Source organism: Arachis stenosperma, chromosome 1 (genome assembly GCF_014773155.1).
Source record: "Arachis stenosperma cultivar V10309 chromosome 1, arast.V10309.gnm1.PFL2, whole genome shotgun sequence".
Classification (NCBI taxonomy): Eukaryota; Viridiplantae; Streptophyta; class Magnoliopsida; order Fabales; family Fabaceae; genus Arachis; species Arachis stenosperma.
The window spans coordinates 84,279,409-84,293,955 of record NC_080377.1 but is presented as its reverse complement, the minus strand read 5'-3'; the positions used below and the strand labels follow the sequence as shown (position 1 = coordinate 84,293,955).

At 39.5% G+C, this 14,547-nt stretch overlaps 1 non-coding gene across 1 annotated transcript; it reads left to right on the top strand.

Moving 5' to 3' along the window:
- The first annotated feature begins 13,365 nt into the window (after positions 1-13,365).
- LOC130956084 (small nucleolar RNA R71) lies at positions 13,366-13,473 on the top strand. The gene has a single exon (XR_009076999.1). It is a non-coding gene; the product is annotated as a small nucleolar RNA R71 (small nucleolar RNA).
- The last annotated feature ends 1,074 nt before the right edge of the window (positions 13,474-14,547 follow it).

The window sequence follows — 14,547 nt, the reverse complement described above, 5'->3', positions numbered from 1 at the left end:
ACATTTAAACGCAAAGGTTGGTTTAGAGCTCAACTGAATGGGTCTAGGAAGTTTTCTGGCTGCTTCAGTGAGAATTCAGACTGTTTGCCACCCGGATGGAACAATATTGCTCAACAAGAAGACAGGTGCAAAAGCAAGATTTGGGACCCCAGAATTCAATCTAGAAATCAACACTCTTGGGGCCTTGTCACTTGCTTTAACTGGCTTGAAGGCTTTCTGTGCCTTGTTTGGGACCCCGGAGGCTACTGGAACTCCAAACATTGGTGAAGATTTCTGGTTGAGTTCAAGCACAAGCCGCCATAACAGAAAGTTCCTCAATTGTCCAACTTAAGGACTTTAACTAAAAGTGCTAGGTGGGAGACAACCCACCATGGTATGATCGTTCCTTTTTCATTTTTATTTAGTTTTATTTGATTTTAAGTTTTTCACTGAACCTGGAATTACTCATAACATTCATATCATTTTGCATTCTGCATACTGCATATTAAAAAAAAATGCCACGTGACGTGACCGCATCAGCGACGCGTCCGCGTCGAAAGGAGAGGGAAGAAAATAAAAACGAACAGAGAGTCACGCTGAAGCGTGGCTGGAGGCGTGCCAGTGGCCCAAATCGTCCCACGCGATCGCGTCGCTGACGCGTCCGCGTCACATGGGAATAATGGCCTCCCACGCGACCGCGTGCCCTGATTTTCGACGTAAAAAGGGTGCACAACGAATTATTGTGCGAGAGTGATGCTAGATTGGTGCTGGACGCACAATCCCTATCACACGACCGCGTCGCCGATGCGTCCGCGTCATTCCTTTCTGAAGTCCACTCACGCGATCGCTTGCCCCACGCGATCGCGTCACCCCAAATTTGGCAAATATATAAATTCGAACAGAGAGTTGTGTAGGCACGAGGCTGCACTCGCGCCAGAAGCATAACATGGGTCACACGACCGCGTGACCGACGTGACCGCATCAACTGAATTAAAGCGCAATCGCGCGAATGCGTGCCCCACGCGGTCGCGTTGCTTGCGCCGCACAGCTCAACCTAAATTACCAAAATATCTTATCTTTCTCTTCCCCAATCCTAATTTTCCTCCCTCCTTTCTTACTTACTTCTTCTTCCCTTCTTTCCCTTCTCATTTTTTTTATCTTTCATTTTCTTTTACTTAATTGTATACTTTCATTCATTGCATTATTTTTATTGGTGTTGGAATTTTATTTGGGTCATTATTTTTTCTATATTTTTGTGGATTATGTGACAATTATATATTACTTTTTAAAGGGTTGCTTGCATGTTTAATTTAATACTTTCAAATAGCTTATTTACCATGCATGCTATGTGTTTGTGAAAATGCCCGTATGGCATTATGCACTTTTCTACATTATTCTATTCTATTATTCAATGCTTTCTTTTCACAAATTTCCTTTACTATTTTATTAATTAAATATAACTGTCAATACAAACGTTATTGTTAGTCTCTCACGACTAATAATACATCTAGACTTTTGATGCTTGATCTATGCTACTCATGCCCTTGCCGGCATGCTAATAAACATCTTGCATCGAATACTCCCCATGCCTTGCTATATTTCCATTGATGAACTGATCACATGGAATCGCAACCATGTCTTTCATTCACTATTTTTCTTACTTGGCATGATTATCACTCGTACCACCATCCTCTTTGCTCTGTCCCTTTGACTTCATGTCCCTTTCTCTTCTCCCTTTTTCAGGCTGGCCACTGGGAAGAGTAAAGAAAAAGACTCTACAACGAGCATCATCTGAGGAACCACAGCACCCGCCCACCTGTACATCTCAGCATGCCCCGAGGACGGTGCAATCTTTAAGTGTGGGGAGGTCGATACCGATCTCCATGGGTTAGTTAGTCCCTTCTCAACACCAGTTTTTGTTTTTCATTGTTGCATTTGCATGTTTGATTGCACGTTTGTTTTTTTTTTGGGCATATTTTACCACTTGGTTAAAGTAATATTTTCTTTTTCAAGAAATTTTTATAGTATTTCACTAATTTGAATAAAACTTTTTGAAAAACTTGTTTGAAGAAATCTTATTTTGCAACATGGTTTAAAGCTCGAACACACAAAACCAGTGAGATTTTGAGCCTATTTGATTGGTTGCATTTTATCAACTAATATTTTATTTTTGGTGTGTGTTTTTCTCTCTAAAATTGTGATCTTTGTCTTGCTTAATTCTATATCTACATTGTTTGATGTATGCATGCACTGATATGATTGAGGCCCTTGTTTCACTAAGCTTACATACCCATATGGCCTTACCCTTTCATTATCCTTTGCAAACCAATTTGAGCCTAATATACCCATTTGTTCTTTACTTTAGCTCATTACTAACTCTAAGCGGAAAATAATAATGTCCTTAATTTGAATCCTTGGTTAGCTTAGACTAGTAAAAGTGCTCATGATTTAAGTGTGGGGAAGTTGGGTTTGAAAATATTTGGTTTGAATAATTGGGTGTTGTATATTTTAGTGAAAATATGCAAAATAATGGTTGAGCACATATTATTGCATTCAATACTTTAATCATATGCATTGAGAGAAAAAAAGTGAAAAAGAAACAGAAAAGAGCAATTAATAAGAAAGGAACAAAATGCCCAAAAGTGAGTGTTGGTATCAATGCATATGTACTAAACTCAATTTTAGGATGCATGAACATGTGGAAATCACAGTTAATGGGAAGTTAGATTTTGCATTTTAATTAAATGGATTGTCTTAAGTTAGGTGGAAAGTTTATGTTAATTAAGGATTCAAATTTTAGTCCACTTGGCCAAATACAATCCTACCTTGACCCTAACCCCATTACAACCCTTAAAAGACATCTTGATTTGCGTATTGGTGCATTAAATTTTTGTTGATTGTTAGATGAAGAGCAAGCTAGAGAAAGCAGGATTAGTAGAGAATTGAGAGAATTGACCCTAGACACTTGAGAGTTAGAGTGATATACACTACCAGTAAGGGTTCAATGCTTAATTCTATGTTCCCTGCTTTCATGAGCTATCTTCTTCTTGCAAGTTACTTATATTGTATTTTGTGATTTGAATTAGTGAAATCCAGTTCATATTTATTCTTGAAGGATTGATAAACCCATATTTCATGAGTTCTTTTGTGCTTAAATTGAGTGATTTATATAATCCTTCACCTACTCATTCAAATTAATTGCATGGTTTTACTTTCCCTTCCTTATTATGTCATATTGTGAAAAACATGTTTCCTAAGCTTTGAAAATTAATTATTTTAATTACCTTTATTTCCATTCCATGCCGTGATTAGTGTGTTGAGTAGTTTCAGATTTTCTAAGGCAAAATGACTTAAAGGATGAAAAAGGAAACATACTAAAAGGAAAGGAGAAAGCAAAACGGAGCTTTAAGGAAACTGGTATCCACGCGATCGCATGGACGACGCGATCGCGTGCCAAGGACGAATCAGTAGCGACGCGGCCGCATGACTGACGCGACCGCGTGCCTTAAGCAGAACGTATATGATGCGGTCGCATAACTGACGCGACCGCGTGGCAAGGAAAAGCTCCGAATGACGCGACCGCGTGACCCACGCGGACGCATGATAGAGGCCATGCACCAGAAATTGCAGAAAACGCTCATAATGAGTTCTGAGACCCTTTTTGGCCCAAATCCAAGTCCAGAAGGCATAGACTAGAGGCTATAAAGTGGGGGAATGCATCCATTCATTATCATGCACTCATAATTCACTTCTCATGATTTAGATTAGTTTTGAGAGGGGTTCTCTCCTCTCTCTCTTTAGGATTAGGATTTAGGATTTAGGATTTCTTCTTGTTTTAAGAGTAACTCTGGATCCCAGGTTCACTGTTCTTTTACTTTATATTTATTTCCTATTTTCAGATACTTCATTGCTTGTATTAGATATGTTGCCTAATTGGCTTATCAACTTTTCCATGTTAAGATTTGAATATTTTATTTAATGATATTTGAAGCATTTCAGTTTATGATTGTTCCTTTTTATTATTCCCAATCTGAGGATATTATTATTCTAGTAAATTTAGTTTTTATCCTTTTGGCTTTGGTTAAATAATTGGTAACTCTTGATTTATCAAACTCATTGTTGATTGAAAATTGGAATTAATTCATCCACTTAACTTACCTTCATAGTTAGAGGTTAACAAAGTGGGAGAAGAATCCAATTCTCATCATAATTGATAAGGATAACTGGGATAGGACCCCTAGTTCTTTATACCTTGCCAAGAGTTTATTTTACAGTTATTTATTTATTTTTATTGCTTTGAAAATATGCTTGTGCCCATTGCCTAAATTCTCAAAACCCCCAATTTACAATCTCCATAGCCAATAATAAGAACATACCTCCCTGCAATTCCTTGAGAAGACGACCCGAGGTTCAATACTCGGTTATCAATTTTAAAAAGGGGTTTGTTACTTGTGACAACCAAAACGTTTGTACGAAGGGATTTCTGTCGGTTTAGAGACTATATCTACAACGCGACTGTTTTTATGACATTCTTTACTGGCAAAAATCCTAACGTCAAGGATTTATTTACTTTTTCACCAAGTAGGTAGAATCATTTTAGCGTGTAGTTGCATTCACATTCATAGGTTGCATTGCATGAGTCTTGCCTTTCCCTACTCATTTATTTGGTCTCCTTGAGTTTAGCATGAGGACATGCTAATGTTTAAGTGTGGGGAGGTTGATAAACCACTATTTTATGGTTTACAATGTGTTTAATTGTGTGGTTTTATCATGGTCTTTACCCACTTATTCATATAATAAGCATGCATTTATATTTCCTCCCTAAAATTATTACATGATTGAAAACATGCTTCTTTGGTCTTAATTTAGCTAATTTTAATCCTCTCTTATTACCATTCGATGCCTTAATCTGTGTGTTAAGTTTTTCAGGCTTCATAGGGCAGGAATGGCTTAGAGAATGAAGAGGAAGTGTGCAAAGATGGAAGGAACACAAGGAATTGAGGAGATGACCAGCGAAAAGTCACGCGGTCGCCTGGCTTACGCGACCGCGCAAAATGGAAGAAATCAGAGTGACGCGATCGCGTGCCTGACGCGACCACGCGGATTGGAAGCTGCACGAACGACGCGAAAGCGTGGACGATGCGCACGCGTGGTACGAGAAATGTTAAATGACGCGAACGCGTGGACGACGTGGACGCGTGACGTGCGCGATCTACAGAATTACAAAAAGTCACTGTCAGAGATTCTGGGCCGCATTTCAACCCAGTTTTCGGCCTAGAAACACAGATTAAAGTCAGGGAACATGCAAAGACTCAATAAGCTTTTCATAATTCACAATTTTAGGATTTAGATGTAGTTTTTAGAGAGAGAGGTTCTCTCCTCTCTCTTAGGATTTAGGTAGGATTTTTAGAAATTAGGATTTAATTCGACTCTTCATCAGGTTCAATATTTCCTTTACTTTATATTTATCTCTTATTTTAGATACTTTAATGCTTTTATTGGTATTTGATTTATGTTGCCCAATTGGCTTATGAACTTTTCATGTTAGGATTATACATTATTGAGATGTTTCTAGATTTATGATTTCAATTCAGCTTTCCACATTCTTGGCTTTGGTTAGGAAATCAGTAACTCTTGAGTTATCAAACTCAACGTGATCGATGACTGCTATCTTTACTAATTAGCTTGAACTTCTATAATCCCAACCTTTTTTTAGGAATTAGTAAGGATTTAAAGATCAAACTAATTAGCCACTTGACCTTCCTTTGCAATAGCAGAGGTTAACTAAGTGGAGTTAAGATTCAATTTTCGTCATCATTGATAAGGATAACTAGGATAGGACTTCTAATTTCTCATACTTTGCCAAGAGCTTATTTTACAGTCAATCATTTATTTTACTTGTATTCATCATAATTGTTCTTCATTCTTAAAACCCCCAATTTACAAAACTCATAACCAATAATAAGAACATACCTCCCTGCAATTCCTTGAGAAGACGACCCGAGGTTTAAATACTTCGGTTATCAATTTATTTAGGGGTTTATTACTTGTGACAACCAAAATGTTTGCACGAAGGGATTTTTGTTGGTTTAGAAACTATATCTACAACGCGACTTTATAAAATTCTTTACTAGCAAAAATCCTAACGTCAGGTGCCCAGCTTGGAGGTTGGGTGCCCAGCTTGGGAATAGGGGGCTCTGGGCTTGAGAGTTTGGGCTCCCAGCTTGGACTCTTGAGGCTTGGCGTCAGCTTCTCTTCCTTTTCCTGCGAGTATACTTGTGTTTTCTTGTCCTTTTATCCTAATTTCTAGAAAATAAATCCTGAAAACACAATCATTCTAAAACATCTCCAAACATATGATTAGTGATAAAACTTTCACTAAAAATATAAGAACTTTGATTCAAACCTAAGAAAACTATTAAAAAAGAAATCTAAAAATAACTAAAGATGCCTAAACATCAGAGAGATGGAAAGAGGAATAAGTTAAAAGAGAAATTATCCAAGAAGCCAAAATGGGGTATCATAATGTCAAGAAAAAGGAAGGAAAATAACTCATGTGTTGTGATAAATGAAAGTAATAACATCGAGCTTTGTTCAGCGAGTGAGAATGGGTTTAAATATATTAATGTAGAGGCATGTAGAAAGTGGAAGAGAGGGAGAAAGCTGGGGCTGTATATAGATTATGAAGAAAAAGCCTTTAAGTACCTGACAGACATACTTACAAGAAAGAAGAAGGCAAGGAAAAGGGAAGCCAGAAGAGGGGTCGAGGTTGAAAAAAGAAAGGAGATAAGAAGGTGTGAACTATAGGTATAAGGAGTTATTATTAAGAAGGATGTAGTTGAGGAGGTACTAGAAAGGTGTATGTAGTTAGAAGATAGATATCTTTGAGGAGATACCATAAGAAATGTATGTGGTTGAACAAGTGCTAGTGATTTTAGCATTTGTTCCATATTTGGCGAATGACAGAAGGATAGTATGGGTGAACTTATGAAAATTAAGGACATGGATTCTCTATCCTATATTTTTCTTAAAGAGTTTCTTGACATCTTAAACCGGATAAAAAAGAAGTAGCAGTAATCATAATACAGTTATGATGATTTTTGCTATATTTGCTTCTTGGTGCACGAAATTGTGATCACTACAACTTCGCACAACTAACCAGCAAGTGCACTGGGTCGTCCAAGTAATAAACCTTACGCGAGTAAGGGTCGATCCCACGGAGATTGTTGGTATGAAGCAAGCTATGGTCACCTTGTAAATCTTAGTCAGGCAGACTCAAATGGGTATGGGTGATATATGAATAAAACATAAAGATAAAGATAGAGATACCTATGCAATTCATTGGTGAGAACTTCAGATAAGCGAATGGAGATGCTTGGTCCCTTCCGTCACTCTGCTTTCCTACTGTCTTCATCCAATCCTTCTTACTCCTTTCCATGGCAAGCTTATGCAAGGGTTTCACCGTTGTCAGTGGCTACCTCCCATCCTCTCAGTGGAAATGTTCAACGCACCCTGTCACGGCACGGCTATCCATCTGTCGGTTCTCAATCAGGCCGGAATAGAATCCAGTGATTCTTTTGCGTCTGTCACTAACGCCCCGCCCTCGGGAGTTTGAAGCACGTCACAGTCATTCAATCATTGAATCCTACTCAGAATACCACAGACAAGGTTAGACCTTCCGGATTCTCTTGAATGCCGCCATCAGTTCTTGCCTATACCACGAAGACTCTGATCTCACGGAATGGCTGGCTCGTTTGTCAGGCGAGCGCTCGGTTGTCAGGCGATCAACCATGCATCGTGTATCAGGAATCCAAGAGATATTCACTCAATCTAAGGTAGAACGGAGGTGGTTGTCAGTCACACGTTCATAGGTGAGAATGATGATGAGTGTCACGGATCATCACATTCATCAAGTTGAAGAACAAGTGATATCTTGGAACAAGAACAAGCTGAATTGAATAGAAGAACAATAGTAATTGCATTAATACTCGAGGTACAGCAGGGCTCCACACCTTAATCTATGGTGTGTAGAAACTCCACCGTTGAAAATACATAAGAACAAGGTCTAGGCATGGCCGTGAGGCCAGCCCCCAAATGATCTAAGAACTAGATGTCCAAAGATGATCTAGAGATCTAAAATGATCAAAAGATTCCAAAGATCAGAAGATGAAAATACAATAGTAAAAGGTCCTATATATAGGGAACTAGTAGCCTAGGGTATACAGAGATGAGTAAATGACCTAAAAATCCACTTCCGGGCCCACTTGGTGTGTGCTTGGGCTGAGCATTGAAGCATTTTCGTGTAGAGACTCTTCTTGGAGTTAAATGCCAGCTTTTGTGCCAGTTTGGGCGTTTAACTCCCACTTTGGTGCCAGTTCCGGCGTTTAACGCTGGGAATTCTGAAGGTGACATTGAACGCCGGTTTGGGCCATCAAATCTTGGGCAAAGTATGAACTATCATATATTGCTGGAAAGCCCAGGATGTCTACTTTCCAACGCCGTGGAGAGCGCGCCAATTGGGCTTCTGTAGCTCCAGAAAATCCACTCCGAGTGCAGGGAGGTCAGAATCCAACAGCATCTGCAGTCCTTTTCAGTCTCTGAATCAGATTTTTGCTCAGGTCCCTCAATTTCAGCCAGAAAATACATGAAATCACAAAAAAACACACAAACTCATAGTAAAGTCCAGAAAAGTGAATTTTAACTAAAAACTAATAAAAATATACTAAAAATTGACTAGATCATACTAAAAAAACATACTAAAAACAATGCCAAAAAGCGTATAAATTATCCGCTCATCACAACACCAAACTTAAATTGTTGCTTGTCCTCAAGCAACTAAAAATCAAATAAGATAAAAAGAAGAGAATATGCAATGAATTCCAAAAACATCTATGAAGATCAGTATTAATTAGATGAGCGGGGCTTTTAGCTTTTTGCCTCTGAATAGTTTTGGCATCTCACTCTATCCTTTGAAATTCAGAATGATTGGCTTCTTTAGGAACTCAGAATCCAGATAGTGTTATTGATTCTCCTAGTTAAGTATGATGATTCTTGAACACAGTGATTTATTGAGTCTTGGCCGTGGCCCAAAGCACTCTGTCTTCCAGTATTACCACCGGATACATACATGCCACAGACACATAATTGGGTGAACCTTTTCAGATTGTGACTCAGCTTTGCTAGAGTCCCCAATTAGAGGTGTCCAGGGTTCTTAAGCACACTCTTTTTGCCTTGGATCACAACTTTATTCCTTTCTTTTTCTTTCTTTTTCCCTTTCTTTTTTTTTTCATTTTTTTTGTATTCACTGCTTTTTCTTGCTTCAAGAATCATTTTTATGATTTTTCAGATCCTCAGTAACATGTCTCCTTTTTCATCATTCTTTCAAGAGCCAACATTCATGAACCACAAATTCAAAAGACATATGCACTGTTTAAGCATACATTCAGAAAACAAAAGTGTTGCCACCACATCAAAACAATTAATCTGTTATAAAATCTGAAATTCATGCAATTCTTTTCTTTTTTCAATTAAGAACATTTTTTATTCAAGAAAGGTGATGGATTCATAGGACATTCATAACTTTAAGGCATAGACACTAATGATCATAAGACACAAACATGGATAAACATAAAGCATAATTTTCGAAAAACAGAAAAGTAAAGAACAAGGAGATTAAAGAACGGGTCCACCTTAATGATGGCGTCTTATTCTTCCTCTTGAAGATCCTATGGAGTGCTTGAGCTCCTCAATGTCTCTTCCTTGTCTTTGTTGCTCCTCTCTCATGATTCTTTGATCTTCTCTAATTTCATGGAGGAGGATGGAATGTTGTTGGTGCTCCACCCTTAGTTGTCCCATGTTGGAACTCAATTCTCCTAGGGAGGTGTTGATTTGCTCCTAATAGTTTTGTGGAGGAAAGTGCATCCCTTGAGGCATCTCAGGGATTTCATGATGAGAGAAGTCTCTTGTTTGCTCCATCCTTTTCTTAGTGATGGGCTTGTCCTCATCAATGAGGATGTCTCCTTCTATGTCAACTCCTACTGAATAACAGAGGTGACAAATGAGATGAGGAAAGGCTAACCTTGCTAAGGTAGAGGACTTGTCCGCCACCTTATAGAGTTCTTGGGTTATAACCTCATGAACTTCTACTTCTTCTCCAATCATGATGCTATGGATCATGATGGCCCAGTCTAGAGTAACTTAAGACCGGTTGCTAGTGGGAATGATTGAGCGTTGGATAAACTCCAACCATCCTCTAGCCACGGGCTTGAGGTCATGCCTTCTTAATTGAACCGGCTTCCCTCTTGAATCTCTCTTCCATTGGGCGCCCTCTTCAGAAATGTCAGTGAGGACTTGGTCCAACCTTTGATCAAAGTTGACCCTTCTTGTGTAAGGATGTTCATCTCCTTGCATCATGGGCAAGTTGAATGCTAACCTCACATTTTCCGGACTAAAATCTAAGTATTTCCCCCGAACCATTGTAAGCCAATTCGTTGGGCTCGGGTTCACACTTTGATCATGGCTCTTGGTGATCCATGCATTGGCATAGAACTCTTGAACCATCAAGATTCCGACTTGTTGAATGGGGTTGGTAAGAACTTCCCAACCTCTTCTTCGAATCTCATGTCGGATCTCCGGATATTCACTCTTTTTGAGTTTGAAAGGGACCTCGGGGATCACCTTCTTCAAGGCCACAACTTCATAGAAGTGGTCTTGATTTACCCTTGAGATGAATCTCTCCATCTCCCATGACTCGGAGGTGGAAGCTTTTGCCTTCCCTTTCCTCTTTCTAGAGGTTTCTCCGGCCTTGGATGCCATAAATGGTTATGGAAAAACAAAAAGCAACGCTTTTACCACACCAAACTTAAAAGGTTTGCTCGTCCTCGAGCAAAAGAAGAAAGAATAGAGGAGAAGAAGAAGAAAATGGAGGAGATGGAGGAGGTTGTGTGGTTCGGCCAAAAGGGGGAAGAAGTAGTGTTTAGGGTGTGTGAAAATGAAGGAGTGAAGATGGGTTTATATAGGGGTGAGGGGAGGGGTAGGGTTCGGCCATTATGGGTGGGTTTGGGAGGGAAAGTGGTTTGAATTTTGAATGGTGAGGTAGGTGTGGTTTTATTAAGGATGGATGTGAGTGGTGAAGAGAAAGATGGGATTTGATAGGTGAAGGGTTTTTGGGGAAGAGGTATTGAGGTGATTGGTGAATGGGTAAAGAAGAAAGAGGGTAGTGGGGTTGGTGGGGATCCTGTGGGGTCCACAGATCCTAAGGTGTCAAGGAAAAGTCATCCCTGCACCAAATGGCATGCAAAAATGCGTTTTGAGCCAATTCTGGCGTTAAACGCCGGGCTGGTGCCCATTTCTGGCGTTTAACGCCAGGTTCTTGCCCTTTCCTGGCGTATAACGCCAGTCTGGTGCCCCTTTCTGGCGTTAAACGCCCAGAATGGTGCCAGACTGGGCGTTAAACGCCCATCTGCTAGCCTTACTGGCGTTTAAACGCCAGTAGGTTCTTCCTCCAGGGTGTGCTGTTTTTCTTCCTATTTTTCATTCTGTTTTTGCTTTTTCAATTGATTTTGTGACTTCTCATGATCATCAACCTACAGAAAACATAAAATAACAAAGGAAAATAGATAAAATATGACATTGGGTTGCCTCCCAACAAGCGCTTCTTTAATGTCAGTAGCTTGACAGAGGGCTCTCATGGAGCCTCACAAATGCTCAGAGCAATGTTGGAACCTCCCAACACCAAACTTAGAGTTTGAATGTGGGGGTTCAACACCAAACTTAGAGTTTGGTTGTGGCCTCCCAACACCAAACTTAGAGTTTGACTGTGGGGGGCTCTGTTTGACTCTGATTTGAGAGAAGCTCTTCATGCTTCCTCTCCATGGTGACAGAGGGATATCCTTGAGCCTTAAACATAAAGGATTCTTCATTCACTTGAATGATCAGTTCACCTCCATCAACATCAATCACAGCCTTTGCTGTGGCTAGGAAGGGTCTGCCAAGGATGATAGATTCATCCATGCACTTCCCAGTCTCTAGGACTATGAAATCAGTAGGGATGTAATGGTCTTCAACTTTTACCAGAACATTCTCTACAAGTCCATAGGCTTGTTTCTTTGAATTGTCTGCCATCTCTAGTGAGATTCTTGCAGCTTGTACCTTAGAGATCCCTAGCTTCTCCATTACAGAGAGAGGCATGAGGTTTACACTTGACCCTAGGTCACACAGATCCTTCTTGAAGGTCATGGTGCCTATGGTACAAGGTATTGAAAACTTCCCAGGATCTTGTCTCTTTTGAGGTAACTTCTGCCTAGACAAGTCATCCAGTTCTTTGGTGAGCAAAGGAGGTTCATTCACCCAAGTCTCATTACCAAATAACTTGTCATTTAGCTTCATGATTGCTCCAAGGTATTTAGCAACTTGCTCTTCACTGACATACTCATCCTCTTCAGAGGAAGAATACTCATCAGAGCTCATGAATGGCAGAAGTAAGTCTAATGAAATCTCTATGGTCTCATTTTGAGCCTCAGATTCCCATGGTTCCTCATTGGGGAACTCAGTGGAGGCCAGTGGACGTCCATTGAGGTCTTCCTCAGTGGCGTTCACTGCCTCTCCTTCCTCTCCAAATTCGGCCATGTTGATGGCCTTGCACTCTCCTTTTGGATTTTTTTCTGTATTGCTTGGGAGAGTACTAGGAGGGAGTTCAGTAACTTTCTTGCTCAGCTGTCCCACTTGTGCCTCCAAATTCCTAATGGAGGACCTTGTTTTAGTCATGAAACTTTGAGTGGTTTTGATTAGATCAGAGACCATGGTTGCTAAGTCAGAGTGGTTCTGCTTAGAATTCTCTGTCTGTTGCTGAGAAGATGATGGAAAAGGCTTGCCATTGCTAAACCTGTTTCTTCCACCATTATTGTTGTTGAAACCTTGTTGAGGTCTCTGTTGATCCTTCCATGAGAGATTTGGATGATTTCTCCATGAAAAATTATAGGTGTTTCCATAGGGTTCTCCCATGTAATTCACCTCTTCCATTGAAGGGTTCTCAGGATCATAAGCTTCTTCTTCAGATGAAGCATCCTTAGTACTGCTTGGTGCATTTTGCATTCCAGACAGACTTTGAGAAATCAAATTGACTTGTTGAGTCGATATCTTGTTCTGAGCCAGAATGGCATTCAGAGTATCAATCTCAAGAACTCCTTTCTTCTGATTTGTCCCATTGTTCACAGGATTCCTTTCAGAAGTGTACATGAATTGGTTATTTGCAACCATTTCAATTAGTTCTTGAGCTTCTGTAGGCGTCTTCTTCAGATGAAGAGATCCTCCAGCAGAGCTATCCAAAGACATCTTGGATAGTTCAGAGAGACCATCATAGAAAATACCTATGATGCTCCATTCAGAAAGCATGTCAGAAGGACATTTTCTGATCAATTGTTTGTATCTTTCCCAAGCTTCATAGAGGGATTCTCCATCCTTCTGTCTGAAGGTTTGGACTTCCACTCTAAGCTTACTCAATTTTTGAGGTGGAAAGAATTTTGCCAAGAAGGCATTGACTAGCTTTTCCCATGAGTCCAGGCTTTCTTTAGGTTGTGAGTCCAACCATGTCCTAGCTCTGTCTCTTACAGCAAAAGGGAATAGCATAAGTCTGTAGACCTCAGGGTCAACCCCATTAGTCTTGACAGTGTCACAGATTTGAAAGAATTCAGCTAAGAACTGATGAGGATCTTCCAATGGAAGTCCATAGAACTTGTAATTCTATTGCATTAGAGAAACTAATTGAGGCTTAAGCTCAAAGTTGTTTGCTCCAATGGCAGGGATAGAGATGCTTCTCCCATAGAAGTCGGGAGTAGGTGCAGTAAAGTCACCCAGCACCTTCCTTGCATTGTTTGCATTGTTGTTGTTTTCGGCTGCCATGTCTTCTTCTTTGAAGATCTCTGTTAGGTCCTCTAGAAGGAGTTGTGCCTTAGCTTCTCTTAGCTTTCGCTTTAAGGTCCTTTCAGGTTCAGGGTCAGCTTCAACAAGAATGCTTTTGTCTTTGTTCCTGCTCATATGAAAGAGAAGAGAACAAGAAAATGTGGAATCCTCTATGTCACAGTATAGAGATTCCTTGAGGTGTCAGAGAAGAAGAAAATTAGAAGGAAGAGGTAGAGAATTCAAACTTAATCAGATAGAGTTCGAATTGTGCATGGAGAAGGAGTGGTACTCCATAAATAGAAGGATGTGAGAAGAGGGGAAGAGATTTTTCGAAAATTAAGTTAAAAAGATTTTAAAAACATTTTGAAAAATTGATTGATAATTTTCGAAAACTAAAAGTGGGAAAGAAATCAAGTGATTTTTGAAAAAGATTTTGAAAAAAAAATGATTGAAAACTCTTTTTGAAAAAGATGTGATTAAAAAGATATGTTTGAAAAATTATGGTTTTTTTTTAAAAAAAAAGATATGATTGAAAAGATATGATTTGAAAACGATTTTAAAAAATTTGATTTTAAAAATTAATGACTTGCCTAACAAGAAAAGATATGATTCAAACATTAAACCTTTCTCAACAGAAAAGGCAACATACTTGAATTGTTCAATCAAATC